An 11,824-nucleotide genomic window follows, 5' to 3' on the forward strand; every position below is an offset into this window, starting at 1 on the left:
AGGAATGTTCCTGCACATATGTGCCTCAGTGCTGTTTCCCAGTAATTCTCTGTGTTAGCTTTAATCTGCTTGAAATAGTGTTTTCGTCAGGACCACCTAAACTGACACCAAGTCGAGACCAAGACCAGGACCAGAGCAGTGTAGTGAAACTGAATTTGATAGTTTGATAATACTGGCTCACCTGTGTGATAATACCGTGAGCCAGTATTATCAAACTATCAAATTCAGGCAAGCTTACATGAATGCGCAACGGCCTGGATTTTATGACCATTCAAGGAGATCCTTAAATTATCACCGAATTCTTTATTTTGTTAGAAGAAAAGTTTCACAAGCGAGAGTTTGCAAGATGTGTGTAAACTGAGTTGCTTCTGCATAGAAATACTAGAACATACACACACACCTCACTTTTTGAGCTTTAGGTCAAATCTAAGATGATAATTAACCGTTGTAACATTGTAAATAATTTAAAAAAACAAGGAAAAGCTTGTCAAGGGCTCTTTAAAAGACATATAGGGACTGAGGACACCAAGTGATTAAATGTGTCAGGTGTCATTTTGTTCCCTTCCTCCTGCAAACAAGTCTTAAGGTGCACAACAGTCCTCGGTCTTTGACACAATTTGCATTGCAAAACACACCATACATTCTCTGCTGGGGACAGGTTGGGACTGCAGACAGACCAGTCCAGCACTCACACCCTTTTCCTCCACAGCCAGGCCTTGGTAACATGTGCACAATGAGGTTTTGCATTGTTTTGTTGAAATATGCATGGGTGTCCCTGGAAAGATGTCATCTTGAAGACAGCATGGTGTATTTTCCACCATTAATGGAGCCATCACAGAAGTGGAAGTGACCTTTGCCAAGGGCACTGACACAACCCCAGACCATGACAGACCCTGACTTTTGGACTTGTTGATGGGAACAGTCTGGATGGTCCTTTTCGTCTTTGGTCCGGAGCACATGGCATCCATTCCTTCCAAAAAAGACATGAAATACTGATTGGTCTGACCACAGTACATGTTTACACTGTGTGATGGTCCATCCCAGATGTCTCTGAGCCCATAGCAGTCGACTGCGCTTCTGGACACTGTTGACACAGGGCTTCCTTTGACACAGTACAGTTGTAAGCAGCATTCATGGATGTAACTACGTATTGTACTGCCTGACACAGGTGTGCCAAAGTAATCCGGAGCCCATGTGGTTATATCGCTTATAGAAGGGTGATGATTCATGATGCAGTGACGTCCGAACGATCAGAGAGCACGGTCATCCAGCTTAGGCTTGTGCCCATCTTCGATCCTAAAGGGCTTGGCCTTTCCTGGATGCCACTTTTGTACCAAATCATGATGCAGTCAGCTGTTGACATCACCTGTTTCAAATGGAGTCATCATTTCATTGTTTTACCTCATTACTGGCCCTGAAATGCAGCCGTCCAACTTTTTGCAGCATCAGAATTGAAGTGGTTGTATAAAGAATAAAATTGATGAGGTGCTACATTGTTCTACAGATGATTTACAAATCAGTATTTTCAGGTTTCATTTTGATTTTACATACCGTCCCAACGTTTTCTGATTTGCGGTTGTGTTTATTTTCCAAATTAAGTGTTTTAGTATAACCAAAAAGACAGCCTTCATGCGTTAAGTGATTGTGCTCACTCTACAGTGTAAAAGAAAAGTTATCGAATATTTTTCGATTTTTCCTCCCAGTAAAAAGTTATGAGAAAAATTAAGTGTTGTAGTATAACCAAGAGGAGGCCCCTGATGGCTGAACTGAATTTGACTGTAGGTCTACTACACTATATATGAGTTATTTAGGTTATTTCATATTTTTGTAATAGGCTATCTCTTTTCAGTGTTGCTCTTTGTCGACGGTCCCCGAGCACTTGTTTCACAGCCTTTGCACAGAAACTAATGATACTTGTCCAGTGTGTGCGTATACTGTATACCGTATGTGGGTAAAGTTTGGAGGACAGCTCATTTTGATGAAAATTGTGTTGTAGCATGTTTTCTATTATACTACAGTTGGAAAGAGGTGCCATTTGTGTTTTAGCAATGTTTCACTGTGATTTAAGGTTGTTGATTTGGGAATTTTACTGTAGTCCAGCTTCCCAGGCTAATGCAATTCAATACATTTATATCTTTGTTATGTTATCACATTCTTTAGCTGTAAAAGAGGCTGTTTTTTTTATCGTCTCTCTCTCTGCTGTTGTTATTAAGATATCAATCCATTCTGGGTGTAGCTACCATCCCGGCAGTGCACAGTACTATCCACTCAGTTGTTTGATAATCTTGATAATCAATCACACTAATGTTTGTCCAGACACTGATTGTTGATTGCAGGTCTTTGCTGTTGCCAACTTAGGTTTCTGTTTGAGATCAAGCCACCTCTGTTGTTTTCAGCATAGAACTCTCATTGTTATTTTTGCACTCATTCTGGCGTGTCATATTTTGTATGTTCATTTATCTTAAGGCACTTGCTGCGTCTAAGTGTTGATATAGTAGGGAAAACCTTGGTAATGATGTTAACAAATAAAACGGACAGTGCACAGGCGCCATCCCCACAGCCGTAGTCTTGACTGGCCTTGAAATAAAATCCAGTCTGCTTTGTCCAAGATAAATGTGGCTGATGCCGAGATTTTCAAAAAGGGGTCTCAAGACCGAGCTGAAGTACTACAACATTAGCTTGAATTGTATCATGAGTAGGGTTTGCTACATTATACCTGGTTCAGACCATGGTTTTTTTTGTTTCACACAGTGGTCACTGTGTCAGATTACACCATTATACTGTAGAATCATAAATTCTTGGATGAGGGATATGACAGACTACACATTGGTGCCAAACAGATCGTAGGGCAGGGACCGGGAGAATGGAAATGCAGAATAGCATCTGTGGTGTGTGATATGGCTGATTTTGTTTGGAAAAGCATAAAAAACCAGGTGGAAAAAAGCCTGTGGACACATCTGTGAGTCGCACGAAGAGAGCAGCTAGCCAATGTGTTGTCTCTCCTTCACAGAGAACTCGAGGTAGCGGTTAAAAATACATTTTTTTTTACCCATAGTAAAAGCGAAAACTTGCTAGTCAGTATGCTAATGTTAACTGTATCACTGTGATATTTAATGAATTATGGTTCAGTCCAGTATGAAGATGCACAGCTACATTGCTAAATTCAGTATGACTGAGGTGCAGTTCATTCTCCTGTCACAACAAAAGATCCCAGGTGATGGTTATTCTAACTTAAATTCCTAATGACTGGTAATAATGAGCATATAATTTGCCACAGCTGCTATAGTTAATCATTTAATGAATTCGTGATTTTAAAGAAACCTGTTTTCTTCAACTGTTCAAGTGAATTCTCAGGACAAAATGCCATCTTGTGGTTTCAGGTACACATACTGCTGTTCTTGGTCTTATGCTAGAATAAATTGAATTTGTTTTGGACTCCTTGATGAGATAAACTGGAAGTATAATGACATTGTTTGCTCTGTGATACTGGGACGAGCATTTTCACAGTTTTCTGATGTTTTATAGACCAAACAAAATGAGACCAGGTATGTTTTACTGATGCTGTCACTGGCACTTTGAATTTCTGTGAGTTTCTTCACACCACACCAGCTAAGGCTCTAGCAGCCAAACCTACAAGTGTATTAAACTGAATAAGGATGCTTTTTGTTGCTTCTGAGCTCAGTGTTTCATATGTAAGATTAATACTGTTATTTCTTCTTCCATAGTTCCACAGTTTTACATTCATTAATTAAAAAACAGCAGAATAATTGATAATTAAAGTAAACATTAGTTACAGCCATAGAGTTTTCTGCTATCATCACTATCACTTTTTAATGTTGAATATCTTGTGTAAAAATCATTTGCAGGCAGACAAATCACAAAATGTGAATATATTTTAGATTTTATTGGAGGGAAAAATCCTTCCATTCTCATTAGTCTTTACAAGCAGCTGCAGCTAGGTCAGATATACTTGAATCATGCTGTTGCTGTTTGGTAGGGAAAACTGCAATGTGTACTTAATGTAAATGTTTTGAAATGGTTCTCACTACTATTTCTCATCATGCCACAGCCTGGATGCTTCTTTTACCTGAAATTTGCACGTCAGCCTGCAGTCCCCCCTGGAGTTTGAGGCCAATGCCAGTCCATTACCTCCGTGTCTCTATAACGAAGCCAGTGCGACTGGCCCATCCTAGTGTCCCTGCCTCCCTGATTAGAGGTCTCCTCAGGGCGTAATGACAGAATTGTGTTCCTGTCAGTTCCTGTAGCTCAGAGTGGGCTAATAGTCACGTTAGCCCACGCAGCATGTCATTAGCTCTCCACCCGTAGCCCAATGAAGAGCAAGTCTGTCATTTCAAGGCTAAATCACAGGGCAGGCAGGCCGGAGATCACAGTCACACCGGTGCTCTGAAGCGCCAGTGTTTCCACCCACCCTTCCTCGCCACACTTAATATGCACCAACTTACACATACTGTATTAACACAAAGGAATTACTGCGACATGGGCAAGAGGAGACAAATGTAAGTCAAAGCGAGGCACTTTGATGGGTTGTTGATGCATAGATCATTTCATCAAAATCATAATTTGGAACATGCTGCTCATTTCTGACTGATTGGATGATTCATGGTTATCACTTGGATGATTAGCAGGCTTGCGTAGCATCTATCAGAGCTCAGGCTAATCTGCTTTGATTATTAGCCTTTAAGCTTTTCTTTCGTGCTGGGCTTCTCGAGCACAGAGTCATGACAAATTACACTCACCATATTTGTCATAATCTATCTGTGCTTACTTGTCAAACTGATAATTACATCGCCCATATTTCAGATCACCCACTCGAGGGTGCAGTTTTCTTCTAGCATTCAACCAAACATTCCTTCACATGTCTCTGTATTTTTCAATTAATAGTCCTATTACACTTTGACTCCTCTCAAATCACAGTTCACACTTCTCTCACCTTTGTTTGAACTGACTTATAAGGGTCTGTAGTCAAAAGTAAATACTGTATATTATGCTAACCTTCAAACAAAATCAAACTAATCTTTTTGTTCCACATTCCTAGCCCCTAAAACTGTTAGATGAAATTTATAGATAATCTATGCAGACACAGTGACAACAACTACAAATACAAGTCTAATCTCCAGCTGGGTCAGATTAGATTCAGGTGTTCAGTTTTTCACCCTTAGGCATGCAAGCTCGACCTGCTCGACCTGCTCGGCCTGGCGGTGTCTTACCCGACGTCAGTAGCCATGCCATTAAGTCATGGATACAGCTGTTTCTGATTTCAATGCTTATGTTATTTTGAAAATACAAGACTATTAAAGATAGTGACATCTTTTCAGAGTGGAATGCATTACCTACTGGGCAGGCGTTAACATGAAAATCAGCAGCCTTTATGAAGCACGCATTACATGTACGCATGCCATATCAGGATCATTTTACCCTGTTTCTCCGCACCATAAAGACTTATTGGTCACAGTGGGTTTTTAAAACCAACTTGCCCTGGAGCTGAAACTTCATGGGAAATAAGCTGAGCATGATATATTTAACAAATTTTCAGGCCTGTGGCTCACTAAGCAGATAAGTAGGGGATCCGTTTTTGATCCACGTGAACCAGATCTTAGCGAAGCTGTGGGTCGATCCTTGAGTCAGGGGGACAAGCTGATAATTATGAGTGAGCGTGACCATCTAATACAGTACATGCACATCTTTAATCAGCAACATGACCTTCTCTGCAGAGATTTGTGTCTGCCAAACTTTGCCCTTTATTGGGGCATGTTGTGTAAGTGAAGGGGCACAGCGTAAATAACACTGGTATTTGTGCAACAGCCTATGCTAACTGGAGCAGGAGAATGACGCTGTTCGGTGAGGTTCACGGCTGTTATTCCTACAGGCCATGAGCGTGAAAGGAGCTAATGCCATCTGACAGTTTTGGAGCAAGAAAGAGGAAGGCTGGACAGAAAAGGAGGAGAGAGAGAAGGGAGCAGGAGTGGGGTGTTAAGAGATAGAGGGGGTGGGTGTGTATGGGCTGGGGGGTGTTGGATGAGAGCGAAATAGGGGATGAGCTAGATATGGACAAAGTAGGGATGAGGGATATGGGAGGGGTAAGGCTAAAGAGCCAATACTGTAGGGACCTCCATTGTTACCCGCTGTATAAAATGGCTTCTGAGAGTCATCGCTTTTTATCGGTGTGACAGTAAAAGTCCAAATATTCTAACATTTTTTTCAAAATGGACAGATGAAATCCAGACCTCAAAGTTTCAATCTCTTAGATATTCTCTTAAATACTTATCAGACTGCAGCACATCCAGACTCCCCTGTGTATTCGCACGGTGGGACAGATTCACTCACGGCTGCCATTTTGAAAAATGCCTTTGAGAGAACTCTAGAAATACTCTGAAAGATTCACACAGACACACACACAGTTACGCACACATACTTCAGCCCAACGTCTCTCCAAGATTTGAACATGGACACGACCAGCCACATCGATAGAAGAACATTTCTGTTCTGTGTCTCGTAAAATTAGTTGCACTATTTAAATACTGACGGACAAAAGATAGGACGGGGAGGGATAGAATGGACAGCAGACGATAGACGGCAGACAGATGGAGGAAAGAAGGAGTGGGAAGTGAGGTGGGTTCCCACTGTAATTTGACAGGCTCCAGTCCCACTCGGGCTTCAGCAGCAGCTCTTTTGAACGAGGCGTAGGAGACACCCTGCTGCCAACCTAACCTGTCATTAGCGACATGGCAGAGACACACAGAGATGCTACGTTTTGTTGTCTCATCCTCTTCACAAAGGTTTACAGACATGCAGGATTTATGTGTGATTGAAAATATTTTTAGATCTTTTGACTTTATTACATATCAACAAGTGCAAAAGAAAATGCACATTTATAACCCTGCATAAAAAATAATACACTAAGCCTAACAAAATTCCCTAAGGAATAGCACAAGATAAACAATTTATCTATGAATTTATACTTCCCAGCTGCTGTTTGTGGAGGCTTCATGTCAGTTTTGAACATAGGATTTGGGGTGGGTTCTCCACCGCGAAACTGCTTCTGTTGGTTTGTGTTTAGGCTAGCCTGCATTTGTTTGAGCTGTGTGGGGAGTTTCAGTCCCTTTTGTGAATAGTTATAAAGCCTTTTTTTTAACAAATATTTGGTATAGAACTAGAAATTCTCTGACAAAATACAGGTACAGGGAGCCATAAATATCATTTTCAGCCTCTAAAATCAATGTATAATGTTTTGTGGCTTTTGAGAACTGCATTCAGCTCTGTAGTTTGACATCAAAGCTGGTTTTGGTTATTTGTTATTAAAGCTGCTGGCCCACATCTATATATTATAACAGCTGCTCTGCTCCACTTTGATCAGCCTGCTGGTATTTGTGAGTGAACAAGTCAGCTCATGCTGCTGACATATCTGGTTCTTTGTCTGCTGATGGAGACTTCACAGGGGTTCTGTGTTTGTATGATACTGCCCCCTGGTGGGGAAGTGTGTCAGTGCTGTACCACATGAACATCAGTATTATTTCAAGATTACACTACTAGTGCAGGGGTTAATATTTTGCTTTTTAAATGGTAAAATCCTCTGTTAGATGAGGCCTAATTACCATTAGGCACCCATAGGGTCCCAAAGACTTTGGTTTCACAGTGTGTTCACATGAACTGGAATATTAAGGGCCGTAAGGTGACGCATGTATATTATTACCTAATTGTGAGGCTCCATATTTTACAAGAATTCAAATCTACTTTTAAGGACCTAATTATTTAGAATGTGCTTTCATGGTGCATATTCCCACAGTCATTTTTGTGTGGTAACAGTACTTCTAACTAATACACAGTGAGTGTGGGAGAAATGCAGTGGCACAGGAAGCTTCCAGAGCTTATTTTTATCTCTGTTGGTTACTCCTGCCCTGATTAATGTATTCATGTTGTCTTAGAGTTTTGAGTTTCATCTTGTAATAAAGCAAAAATAGTATATTTGCATTAGCATAATTGCAACACATTTAGACGTACAGTGAAACATTTTTGTTGTGTATTCATGTTTAATTCTTACAAATTTGAACACATAACCGATAACAGAGCTGTTCAGTTATTATTTTCAGAGCCACGTTACATTTTGTTCGTAAGCATCAGTCAAACAGTGCCTTGCTGCTGTAGTTCTGAAATATTGCAGTCTGTATTGCGAAATGCTTAAAAGTCATTGTGAAAAACAGCAAGGCAGGGGAAGTCCTTTGTCATGTCTTTAGTCTTGTGACAAAGCCATTGTTTCACCTTTAACCTCTCTATATGCTGACATACCCCACATTTCTCACTGCCTCAGAACGTGACACAGGTCAGGTCAATTCTAGGAAAGTTCATTTCTTTCTTTCTTCATCACTTAAGCGTCTGTGTCAGCGCTTCAGTTTCATACTAAATAAAGATAAAACCCTGAGGATTTCAGGACATTTGATAAGACTAAGTACTTTGAAGCTCCCACTTTGGACTGTGAGGGTTTTAATTTGCATTTGTCAATCATTTTTGGACAAAACAATTAATTAAATATATACATTCATAAATATCATATCCCCCTAATATTATAGCTTCCCAACACAAGTTGTTTTGGAGTGTTAATATGTAATCTTAGCAATAAAATGGGACTTTTTCTCCAGAATGACATTTTTAACTTTTTAGATTTCATTTGCATGTTATTTGTTACATCATTTACTGATGGTATGTACGTAGGTTTATTGAATAGTTGGTACATCGATGAAATGTAATATGAATGTCTGAACACTCTTACTGCATCTAAGATTACTTTCTTTGAGCCAGTTCTAAAACGTGCTCATTTGCTTGACTAAAAATGTTCCTTTTAGGTGTATCATGTTTAGAAACAAGCCAAGAAATTTGGAAAAAAACTTGGTAAAGAAATAAGATGAGACAGAGTGAAGAGGTATTTTTATCAAGGCAGAACTATAAATGATAGCAGAATGAGGAGACTTAGGCAAAAGACAGATGGTGACACATCCCCTGAAACAGTAAAAATATTTTCTTCTACTTTTGTATATTTGTAGTTTGTTTTTCTTTTCTGGCATACAGTATTTGTCTTCCTCATGTGGAACCTGGTACAATATACTCTGGTGTTGGATATTTTCTGCTGCCACAATAGAGTTTAATATCATAAAATGATGCATCAAACTCCAGAGCTTCTTTTTGAAGGAGCTTACATTCAGCAGTCACACAGAGAGACTGTAGGTAAACACAGATACCAATTTCTCCACAAATTGTAATGATGCAATCAGATGTGTGTTTTTAGTAAGGGGTGAAAGGAGTTCTTTGAGATCCTTCAGTAGTAGTAGGTGAGCGAGGATGTGTATTAACACTTACTGTAAATCCAGAATAACTAGAGTGCATCACAGAGAGGTGATATGTGAGAGTGGAGGAGGATGTTGAGGTTGATGTTTCCTTAACATCATGCATTATAGGAAACATACGGCACTCTCATTTTTCTACCCAAAGCACTTTTCAGACATGCTCTGAAACCGTGAAATTATCTAGGCATTACCCGGATGAGCTGTATGTGAGAACACAAGCATCCAAGTAGGGCCACCTGGATGTTAAGCGCTCTTCATCCTGCCAGCTCCCTAGTACCAAGTTCATGTAATGTCCAAGTGAGCCCATGTGAGAAAACAGCCACATATAGTACGGAGTATTCACACGGAGTTAGTGGGCATGTTGACGACGTGATGTCATGTGACCGGAAGAATATAAACATCCATTGGTCATGTACAATGAAGACGGCAACAAAAATACCTAACAGGAGACACCATGAGATTCAGGAACTTCTGTTCAGAATCATCAAACACATTTAAGGAACGGCAAGAGACTCAGTTGTTTATGCCCAAGTTACAAAGTGGTTACATGACCACACTATGTCCTATGTCCTGCGTGCTCTACTCAGACCCCGGCCTCCCCTCCTTCAGCAAGGGCACCACACCCTTAATCCCATCTGCTTCAATGGAGCCGCTCAGTGGCCAGCTGTGGCTACAGCAGACTGTAGTTGTGGTTAGGTACAACCTAATGTGTTTTCACTTTGAAGCCTGCATAAACTATATAATAAGCAACAAGACTGTATATTATTTTATCTATCTATACAGTGAAATAGATGATTTAAATAATCCACCAATGAGATGAGGAGATGAGCATCATCAGTTAAAGTTTCAACTGCAAAATAAGTTTCATCAGCGATGTAGCTTGTACAAAAATCTTATATTTATCAGGCTGAAATCTGGAACCTGGAAGCGGAAGACTACACTGCAGTAAACTGATACTGTGCATCATGCCTATCAGAAAAAATAAAATCATGCTGAGTGACTACTGAGAATAGCTTGTGTGAGGAGCTGTTTAAGTGGTCAATAAGTCCAAGGTGGCCAGGTGACTTAGTTATATGTGCCCTTTGGAAGTTCAGGCAGTCAGCAGCTGCATTGATCTGCTGGTCACTGGGGCTTGAAAAAACAAATGTGTCTGGACAAAGTTACATGGGTCATTTTAATTCCAATCTGCAGGAGCAGACTAGACCCAAAATGCTGAGGTCAGCTCCTGTACAGTCACAATCACCTTGAACAAACAGAGCCACAAAGTCCTGAAAGAAGAGCAGTCCAAAACCTGCCAAACAGGAAGTGAATGGACTGGTTATTAGGATTAGACAAAAATAAACTGGAATACAACAAAAATAACTAGAATTAGTGCATCAGTTTAAGGACAGAGGGATACTCAGGGACTGAGTCATTCTCAGTTGTGTCACCTAGAAATACCAGACATCCAGGTTTTGTTCGTTTTTTTAGTGTCATGTGATTAAAATATATTCAAATCTTTCAGTTTAATTCAATCAATAAAAACAACAGAATTTGTTAATAAAACAGTTTGATGTCAATTATTTGTTTTTTTATTAACCTTTTCTTTCTCCAAAACAGTATGCACATATTTCCACAAAAAAAATTAATTAATGTAAAAAAAAAAGTACTTCTGAATGCTGCATTTTTCTTATATTAAAAATATTTTAACATCGCTATTTTAAAAACAGCAATCAATTCCCATGGAGAAAAATCCAATTAACGTTACAGAAACTTGACAAAAATGGGAGCCCTGACTTTGCATCTGCAATTATTTCCCCAACTGTTAACATCAAAATAGTTGAGTCACTTTTGCTGTATTATTACTGTCGGTGTCTGGGTACCAAATAAAATTGCATGCCTAGTCTTCTTCAGAGAATCAAACCCTTGATGTGGTCTTATTTATCAGGAAGACAGATTAAAATGTTTTGGCAGAAAAAAAGAATTTGTGAGGAACTATTTGGTCTTCTAAAGGACTCGTCATTGAGAGCAACTTTTCTATTAAGAGAAATTCTTGACAGTGATCTGGCTGACTTTCTGGCAGGGTGAGGCAGCTGATTTCAGGCTGCGGTTTACCGGAAGCGTTGTTAATGGAAGTACTATGGAAAGCTTCTGCTGCTTTTAATGAAACACCAAACACAGATTGTTCTTGTTTGCTGCTCAGGAAAATGATGCCCTGGCCGGCTTTGGGGAGCCTGAATGTATGTATGAATATGTGGGAAAACAAGAGCAGTGTGGCCTATCCCTGTTTTCCTTGAAGCTCTTTGTCTGAACAGTGGAGAGGTTTGTGACAGTGTGCAGAGGGGGAGGGGAGCTCAAACAAAAGAACTGCCCTTTGTTACTCCAATGTTTAGGGAAATGTAGAAAACAAGTCACCAAATAGCTTTTTCAAGATAACATTGTATCAAATTAGCATTTCAGCTAACAGCGCTATCTTATTTCAAATGACT

At 39.9% G+C, this 11,824-nt stretch overlaps 1 protein-coding gene across 4 annotated transcripts in view; it reads left to right on the plus strand.

Annotated features, from left to right (window-relative positions):
* nr6a1a (nuclear receptor subfamily 6, group A, member 1a) overlaps window positions 1–11,824 on the plus strand; it is a 101,529-nt gene that overhangs the window by 61,119 nt on the left and 28,586 nt on the right. The gene's annotated exons all lie outside the window — the stretch shown is intronic.

This window comes from Monopterus albus, unplaced genomic scaffold, assembly GCF_001952655.1.
Source record: "Monopterus albus unplaced genomic scaffold, M_albus_1.0 scaffold40.1, whole genome shotgun sequence".
In the NCBI taxonomy this organism is placed as follows: Eukaryota; Metazoa; Chordata; class Actinopteri; order Synbranchiformes; family Synbranchidae; genus Monopterus; species Monopterus albus.